At 38.7% G+C, this 10,031-nt stretch overlaps 1 pseudogene; it reads left to right on the top strand.

Moving 5' to 3' along the window:
- The first annotated feature begins 9,507 nt into the window (after positions 1-9,507).
- On the top strand, positions 9,508-9,647 carry LOC142461837 (U1 spliceosomal RNA; annotated as a pseudogene).
- Positions 9,648-10,031: the final 384 nt, after the last annotated feature.

Raw genomic sequence — 10,031 nt, 5'->3', positions numbered from 1 at the left:
GCCAATAAGAACCCCAGTGAAAGTCGTTTCTATGGCATAGAAGATACATTCGAGAGATTTGTTTACGCTCAGTCCTAGTTCATACGAAGAGTGTTCCTTTTTATATTGTGAAGCGTTTACATTGTGATAATACAATGGCTCAGAGGGAGGAAACTGTCCCTTATTCAGCATTTTCAGGGTGTAGCTGTTAAACTTCACCAGGTCAACCTTTGACACACAAAGCGCCATTGCTATCTAGTCTCCTATCTTTTAACAGAAACCCTATAGGGAAGACTAGAACTGCCCCATAAGGGATCCAAAGTTGTCAATTTTGGCAGAAACAAACTATCTTCTCTGTCTTATAGAGTTGTGGTAGTTACATAAGCTGGTGTCAATTTGAGAAGAGTGTAGGGGTGGAGTTTAGCCTGTCAATCACTGGATAACCAATGAGGCTTCTGTGTGGGCATGGCCTTCCCCTGAGGATTCTGGGAATTCCTGTATTCCTTCTTGGAGGCAGGAGACTCTCTCTCTGCTCACTCCCTGACCAGACACATGGCATTATGCTGATAGACCCCCATACTCTGGGAACTGGAGGAGCCACTTTAAGACCCCTGTCAGCACTGAGGTGCTTCTAATGCCACTGGATCCCCAAGACTTCCCATACACTGGCTTCTGAGGACTTTTTAGACTGGTATCAGACATATAGACTAATATCAGACTCATGGACTTGATCTGGACTAGGCTGGGATGTTTTCTCAATATTCAATTGCTATTGTATATAAACCTCTTTCTTATATACATATGAATGACCATGAATTTGTTTCTTAGTCTGCCCAGACTAACACAAGGGTGGCTCTAGGGTTGCAACTGTAGGCTTGCAGATTAGCATCTAAGACAGTGGTTCTCAATGTTTCTAATGTTGTGACCTTTTAATACAGCTTCTCATATATTTTGTCATGTTGTGGTGATCTCCAACCATAAAATTATTTTCATTGCTACTTCATAACTGTAATTTTGCTACTGTGATAAATTGGGAAACCCCTGTGAAAGGGTCATTTGACCCCCCAAAGAGGTCATGGCCACAGGTCAAGAACTGCTGATCTAAGAGCTTAATTGCTGCATCACCAGCAAAACATAACAACCCTGTATGCCATTTTGCCCAGGTTTTCTGGGCTAGACACTTTATGGAAGCCGACCATCAGGTCTTTCTGACACAGAACCTCTGCATGGACACTATACATGCTATGTCATCTAAGCATAACTCCGGGAGGGAGGAGTTCCCTTTTATTTTTTTAACATTGTAAAAACCAGCCTTGATAAACGATGCTTATCTCATACTAAAAAAGAAAGAAAGCAAACACAGTAACCCAAAAAACCAAATGATCTGCCCTCATGTGAGTTCTACTCTACAGACCACAGGATGGAGTGGAGCCACCTCTCTGAGTCTCTGAGACTCTAGCTCTTGGTGGGCACGTGTGTAGAGAGCAGCTAGCAGGTTCAAACTGCTGCCTTTGTAGTTAGCAGCCCAAAGAGTAACCAGGACGCCACCTGGGTTCCGCTTCGGCCTCATGGACAGAGGTGAAAGTGACAATGCCGAGGTTTGAAAATTGGAGTTTTCACTGGAAAATGTGGCTTTTTTTATCCTTCCATATCCTCGCTTGTATTTTTTGCTATGGTGTTTTTAAGGGGCTCCGTCTATGCCATCCACAACAGAGAGACTCAGTGGCCTTTCCCATGATCTGTAGTTGTGAGGTGTCGCCCAGTCAGCGCTGACTCACAACAATCCTACTACAGCAGAAGAAAACATTGACTGGTTTTGCTCCATCTTCACCTGCTTTGCTCCTCTGGCACCATTGCCGCAAGCTCTGTTTATGTCTATTTTATCCATGGACTCCTCTTGCTTTTGCGGGCCTTTTATTTTACACGCCCACAGGTTGTAATATGAAGTCTCAGCACCCTCATTTCTAAGGAGTATCCCAGTGCTACTTCCAAGATGAATTTGAACTTTCTATGGTAATCCATAGTATTTTCAAAATTATTAGTCAACACTGTAATTCAGAGATATTGTTTATGCTAAGGTCTTATTCTCTGTCCAGCTTTCTCATACATGTGAGGCAATATAAAATAACATGATTTGGATCAGGCATAGTCTACAAAGTGAGTTATTTGTTATTTTGGTGTTAAGTTCTATAAAGCCTCTTCCAACCCATAGTGACCCTCTGCCGAACAGAAGGAAACTCTGCTCAGGGCTGTATCAGCCTCACAGTTGTTCCCAAGCTTCAACCACTGTGGCAGCCACTGTGCCAGTGCACCTCCTTGTGAGCCCTCCTCTTTCCACCACCCCTCCACTTGATCAGACATGATGTTCTTCTCCAGGAGTAATATCTCCTGACAATATGTCCAAAGTCTGTAAGACGGAATCTCCCTTCCTTTGCCTCTGAGGAGCACCCTACCTGCACTTTTTCTAAGACACATCAATTCATCCTTTGTTACTCTCAATCGAGGTCCTTTGATCCTCCCAACAGATCAATTTGTCCATGACACTCAGTATTCCAGCACCACACTTCAAATCCATTGATTCTTCTCAGGTCATTCGTATTCAATGCATATGAAGCAAATGAAAATACTCTAACTTGGGTCAAGCATGCCTTTGTCCTCAAAATAACATCACCCTTGCTCTTCAATACTCTAAAGAGGTCCTTAAGCAGCAGACTTACCTGATCCAATACATCTTTCAAATTCTTAACTGCTGCTTCCATGAATATTGATTGGGAATACAAGCAAGATGAAATCCTTCACAACCTCAATCTTTTATCCATTTATCATGCTGTTGTGAAGATTTTGGTCTTCTGACATTGACTTGTAATCTATAGCGAAGGATGCAATCCTTGATCTCCACTAGCAATTGCTTTAAGCTCTCCTCACTTTTAGCAAGCAAGGTGTGTCATCTGCATATCACAGGTTGTTAATAAGCCTTTCTCCAATCCTGATGCCACATTCTTCTTCATATAATCTGGATTCACTGATTATTTGCTCACTAGAAGTATTGGATAAGTTTGACGAAAGATAAAAGGATACAACCTTGAGGCATATCTGTCCTGAATTTAAACCAACCCCTCAGTATTGGCTTGTTCCATTTAAATGAGCCCCTCTTGGTGTATGTCCAGGTTTCTTAGCTTACTGAGTGCTTCCAGAATGGCATCAATTTGTTAAAACAGTTCAATTAATGCCTTATTAAGTCCTCAAATTCTGTATTTCATTAATGTCTTCAATGCACCTTGGAATTCTTTCTTCAAAACCATTAGTTCTTGATGCTTTGCTACCTTGAGAATTGGTTCAAAGATACATATATTTGGGGGTACAGTGAATTTATCTATTCCTTCTATCTTTCATTGATGCTCTTCAATCATTCAATACATTTCCCAAGGTTTAGTTGTTCTTGTCAGGTGACTTTGCGCTCATTTCCCCCCTTAAAAGCCCAATGTAAAAATGATGAAATACTGCCTAGTCTTCTGCAACACTAATTATTGTAGTATTGGAGTGCATTTTTATAGCCACTGTTTCAATGGATCTCTTTTTTGTTGTCTTTGCACTGTACCAAGAATGACGTCTTTTTCCCCAGATTGGTTTATCCTGAAAGCATGCCTAAAACACATGAGAATAAGTCTCCTCATCCTTACTTCATAGGAGTACTCTGACTATAATACTTCAAAGACAAACTTCTTTCTTGTACTGGCAGTTCATAATATTAATTACCCCTCACTAACACCAACAAAATAAACTTCATCAGTTCTGATTTGGCTATTTGATTTTTCAAGCTGTTTCCTGGAGCAGTCATTGTGGGTCCATGTGAAGTGAAATCTTTGACAACTGCACTCTTTACCATTTATTGTGATTCTTATGTTCCTAATTGTGAGTGTTTTATTTTTGATTTTTTTTGTTTTTTTAACAATTTATTGGGGCTCATACAACTCTTATCACAGTTCATACATATACATACATCAATTGTATAAAGCACATTTGTACAGTCTTTGCCCTAATCATTTTTTCTCCTCTTTTCTTTTTTTACATTTTATTAGGGACTCATACAACTCTTATCCCAATCCATACATATACATACATCAATTGTATAAAGCACATCCATACATTCCCTGCCCCAATAATTCTCAAAGCATTTGCTCTCCGTTTAAGCCCCTTGCATCAGGTCCTCTTTTTTTCCCCTCCCTCCCCTTTCCCCCCTCCCTCATGTGTCCTTGGTAATTTATACATCGTTATTTTGTCATATCTTGCCCTATCCAGAGTTCTTTTTAATGTTTGCATTTTAATCCACACTGAAGGTGCTATTTTTTGAAATCATTGCTATATTCTTCAATTCGTCTTTGGTTTCAGATAGAAAGTTTGTCATCTATGTAGGTTATTATTAACATGTCTTGGGTTGTTAATGAACCTTCTTCCCACCCTGATGTCAGACCCTTCTCCATATACTACATATTCTCAGATGATTCGCTCAGCTTACAGAATGAGTAAGTATGGTCAGGTCATACAACCCTGACACCAAACTTTGCTACTTTAAAATCATTTAATACCCCCATGTTCTGTTTGGGGAGACTGTCTCTTTTTCTCTGTAGACATTCCTCAGGACACAATGCAATGACCTGAAATTTCCATTCAACTCAATGTTATCCAGAGATTGTTATGACCCTCAAAGTCGAATGTTTTCACAAAATCAGTAAGACACAGTACACATTGTTCTGGTATACTCTGTTTTCAGCCAAGAGCTATCTTGCTTTAGCAACCATGCCCCTCTTTCTAAGTTCTCCTCTAAATCTAGCTTGAATTTCAGGCAGCTCAATTTCAAAGTAATCCTGGAACTGGTTTTGAATTATGCTCAGCAGAATCTGACTTGCTTGTGATATTGATGAGTTAATTTTCACCTTCTGTTTGACACCTGTACTTGGAGAGAGCACACATATGAATTTCTTCCAGTCAGTTTGTCAGGTAACTGTCCACATTTCTTGGCATAAACTACTGAGTGCACCCAGTGCTTTTTCTCCTATATGGAATAGTTCAATTAACACTCTATCAATTAACCTTGTATTGCACTAGTGTTTACAATGAATCCTGTAATTCTTTAGTTAATGCCATCAATTCCTTATCTTAATCCATCCCTTAAAATGACTATCAGCCAGTTTATTTGGCAAAAATATGCTTTTCAGAGCTTTTTTGAGGGTGGTTGGGGGGTCCTGCATTACCCTATATTATGTTCATAGAATCCTCCAATATTTCAACTCCAGGTTTGATTTCCCCCCTCAGTTACTTTAGCTAGGGCTATGCTGAATATGTTCTTCTATTTTGCTTCTGTAACCCCAAGTCTGCACATTTCAGGAAAATGTTTTCCTTTGTCATCTTGACCTGCTTTTTAAAATTTGTGTTCACTGTGTTTATATCAGCATTTCTTCCAGTCTCTTTAGATACTCTACATCAAAAGCACATTTCAGAGTCTCTTATTACATTATTTTTGGTCTTTTCCCTCTTTTTCTCTGTGTTGCCTGCTAACAAATGCCCAAATAAGCATGCCACCCTGCTATAAATCACAGTCTAAAGGTATTCAACTCAAGTTCTGTGGATCAACAAACCCAGCTTCCTGTACTAAGTGCCAGAAAACCCTACTCTGGTACTCTTCAGCCCAAATGCACTCTGCTCCGCTTCCATGGGTCATTAAATCCAGCTTCCCCAATTAAGTGTCCACAGACACCCCACTCTGCAAGCCAGACTCCTAGACAAAAACACTCTGCTTGGCTTGTTCAGTGGAATGGGAAGTCCTCACTCAAGTCCACGCTCTGGCTCCTGGTTCTACTGCTGCTCCTCTTAAGTCCTAGCTGTCATCTCCATCCAGGAAGTTCACTGCACAGGTATCTCAGGTCAGAGGACATACTCCACTTCTGTCTCTTGCTAGTAGTGAGATCCCTCCTGCTTCCAAGGGTCCATTTTATACATAGCAAGGTGACATTCAGGGGAATCCTGTTCACAGTTACTAAGAGGGACTCCTATCTTTATCTTCCCCCACCTTCTTTCCAGACATATGGAGGAAAAGTCTTTGGGTAGGAGTTAGAAACCATGGCTAGAAGAGCCATATTAAATAGTTCACTGTCACTGCACAGCCCCTGTAATAATTTTTATTTTTCAAGTAATGTGTTCTTGATGTAGTCTCACACTCTTTTGGTCTTTTGTAATTTGTTTTCAATCAGTTGTATCTATTTTTAGATGGTCTCTAAATTCAGATGTTACATATACACAGCTGTATTTTGGTTCTTATGAACTTGTTTTGATTTTCTTCAGCTTCAACACGAGTTTGCTTTTGAGTAATTGATGGTCTGTTAGTGGTCTGAGGTCACTCACCTTATTTGGGCTGTTGATATTGAGCTCCTCAGTGATCTCCTCTCATAACTGCATGTAGCCAATTTGATTCAGGCGTATTCAGTGTGAAAAAGTCTATATGCATAGTCTCAGTGTATGCTATTGAAAAGAAATGTGTTTGCAAGGAATAAGTGATTGGCATGCAATCTATTCACTACCATGCCAAGTCAACACTGATGTACGGTGAGCCTAAAAATCAGGGTAGAACTGCACCTGCGAGGTTCTGAGGCTTGAACTCTCGGCTGCAATAGGAAGGCTCATCTTTCTCCTGAAGAGTGGCTAGTGGTTTTACACAGCTGACTTTTCAGTTAGCAACCTGACTCATAAACATTACCCCGCCAGGTCTCTTGACACCAAAGTACTGTGAGTCATAAAACCTTGCCATTTCTGAGTTACAAATTAAATAGAACTGATACAGAAATGCACGTGGTGAAAACATGATGCCACCAGGACTCGAGAAATAGTGTACAGTATCACTTATATCATATTTTCCAACTGCTGGTCATTCTTCCTTTTTCACCATTTTGGCATTCCAAGCACAAGCAATTGAGTACATGTGTGATCAATTTCAGACAGCAGAAAAAGGTAGAATTATCCAGTTTCTTCTTCATTGGCTTTAATACTTGTGGAGATTTGAATAAAATTGGTCTCACTTGTGGGTGTGTAGATATTCTATCACAGACAGCACTACACTTCAGGATAGATCTTGAAATGTTCCTGTTGATCATGAATGTGCTATGATTTCTGCTGAATTTGGCATTTCTGGCATAAGAAACTATGTTATCTTCCTAATCAAAATGGCCGATGCCAGTCCATGTCAGCTCTCCATTCCTTAGGATTTTGCCAAACTTCATGTATTCCACTTCATTTTTGATGACTTCTAATATTACTAGATTCATCCTATGTCCAGTTCATGTTTTGATGATTCATAACTGTTTGAAAAACTCCTTGAGTTGTTTTAGCCAATAAACTAGATAATGTTTCACTTCTGATTACAAGACCTTCATACATTCATATCGGGATTTCCTATTTCCCTCTCCTTTTAGTGATGTCCAGGTTTTTATAATGATATGTCCTTTGTGTCACCATATAATTTATCTAGACTTCAGTTATTTGTGTTCAATTCACACATTGTACTACAAACCTCAAGGTCGGCAGTTCGAAACTACTAGCGTCCCCACCAGAGAAAGATACGGCTTTGTCCTTTCATAAACAGTTACAGGTTTTCTAACGCACAGAGACATTTCACTCCTGTGCTATAGAGCCAGCATGAATTAGCATCACTCGGCAGTATTACTGAGAGGGTCTCTAAAATCGGGTGGGATAGGCCACAGTTGTATTTTCATTCTCATGAACTTATTTTCATTTTCTTCAGCTGTGGGCTGAGCTTGACTCTGAGTAACGGCCAATTGATAGTGTGCTCTTCCATTGTCGGCTACATCACCATAGATGTAGTGAATGTGCCTCCTGGGAGTTTCATCCCATCCTGGTCTGTGGATATAGTCACCTCTTATGTCGTTGGATATATAAAATATTTCTGATGGACAAATAGTTGGTCTATCATTAAATTATATCACTAAGGTCATATTTTCTAGCATCTGATTCATCTTTATTTTCAAAATTTTCATTCTAATAACCAGTAATTATCAGTGCATTTTGATTACTTATTTTAATTAATTATTTTGATTAATTTATTCATTTTTGGTATTACTGGTTGGTGGGAAATTTTAGTAAAATTGTACAAATGTGTCTTCCTTCTGCACATATACATAGTGTTCTATCCTTGAAAAATGTGGTCTTTAGGATAACACACTTGAAAAGTTCTTTTGACAATGAATTTGACACCATTCTTCTTCAACTGTTATTGTCTGCTTCATGAACAATAGCAGCCCATTTTTACTCCACAATGTTTAGTCCTTATGTTTATAAGTTCAACGTCATTCATATGATTTTCAATTACATTTTAATGACTTCTTAGATTTAATCTGTTTCCATTCCACATCCTAATTATTAATGAATGTTTACATTTCTTGTAATTTTGACTCACTCCCCATCAGCAAATGAGGGTCGTGAAAGCTTTGCTTCATTCACATAATTCAAGTTGCGGCTGATTTTGTGAGGCAGCTCTGTCCCTGTCATGTTTTCAGTGCCATTTAACCTGAGGCTCTCATCTTCTGGCAATACATGGCATACAATGCCTCACTACTATTTTTAGGTTTCCTGTCCAGTTTTTTTAGACGTGGATTGACAGGTCATTCTTCCTAATCTGTTTAAGTTTGTAAGATCTTCTTGCACCTACCCACCAGTCATGATGCTACTGGTAGTTGAAATCCTGGTATCATAGCTTCTGACATCATAGCAATATGCATAACACCATAGTATTACAAACTGAGAGATGAGAAGTGGATGGTAGAAACAATGTTTGAATATTAACATGTTTTTATATTTATTGACTATTAAATAGAAATGAATGTGATTAAATAAATGTGGTATATTCCCAGTCAATATGCTTTTATTTAAATTACTTTTTTCATCTACAATCTGCATACCTGCATCACCTTTTTTCAGAAAAGTTTACCATTTTTATATAGATAATAATTTTACTTATATGCACAAAGTACTTATAAATGGACTTAATTACATATTTAAAGTCATAATGGATTTTGAGTGAATAAATGAGTTCACAGAAAGAGTAGTACTTTTATTTTAAGTTTATCAAAATCATACCAAAGACAATCCTAATATTATGGTTCCCAATTCTCAGAAAAATGGCATCTGGGACCTTAAAGATTTGGTTTCCAACAAGAGGCCCTGTGAGTGAGGTGACAACTAAGTGTACATGGAAGAAACACACTTGCCTGTGTGATCCAAGGATTGTAAATAATATCATCCCAATCCAAAGGGATGAATAGTGGCAGAGCTTAACTAGTGAACAACACTTTGCAGCATGCTGTGGGTAACAGGGGAAGCCCAGCCCTCATTGGCAGGGTCAACATATGGATTAAGTTTCTGATGAATCCCCTCTGATCATCGTTGAGGAATGTGAATAGTCCCATCACCAGGCAGTCCATTTTAGCAGACAGAGTTTGGTGAAAATGAAATGTCTTATCAATACTTACGTGGCAGGGGAGATACTGTGATCATGAAGGTGGTTTTCCCAGGACGAGGCTCACCCATTGCACTCTGGAGGTGCTGACCCCTGCCATTTCCCCATTGAGCATAATTTGTGGTAGTGGGAGACCACTCTCCCCTATAAAAGAAATATCTTATCATTTGATTTCCCATTTTACCAAATTAAAAGGTATTGAAGTTAAAAAAAATAGTGAAGGGGAAATAGACATGGATTAAAGCCCTGGTGAATTTGTCCTGATCATAGACTAAGGATGTGAATAAGCCTTTCTATCATGCAGAATGCATTGGACATAATTGCAAAATGAAAATTTTAATTTTTTTCATTTTATCTCTTTTATGATCCATTTAAATTTTTTCTAATTTTTAATATTTTCTCTCTTCTTTTCAATTGTTTTTTATCTGTTTTGCTTTGTTGTTGTCATTGTTGGGTTAATTTTTTTATGTTTTCTTGTTTATGAAATCCAGGATAGGTAAATCTGCAGCAATAGTAATTGGATCAAAGA

Source organism: Tenrec ecaudatus, chromosome 11 (assembly GCF_050624435.1).
Source record: "Tenrec ecaudatus isolate mTenEca1 chromosome 11, mTenEca1.hap1, whole genome shotgun sequence".
In the NCBI taxonomy this organism is placed as follows: domain Eukaryota; kingdom Metazoa; phylum Chordata; class Mammalia; order Afrosoricida; family Tenrecidae; genus Tenrec; species Tenrec ecaudatus.
Note: the sequence above shows the minus strand (reverse complement) of the source record. Positions and strands in the feature narration are given on the sequence as shown.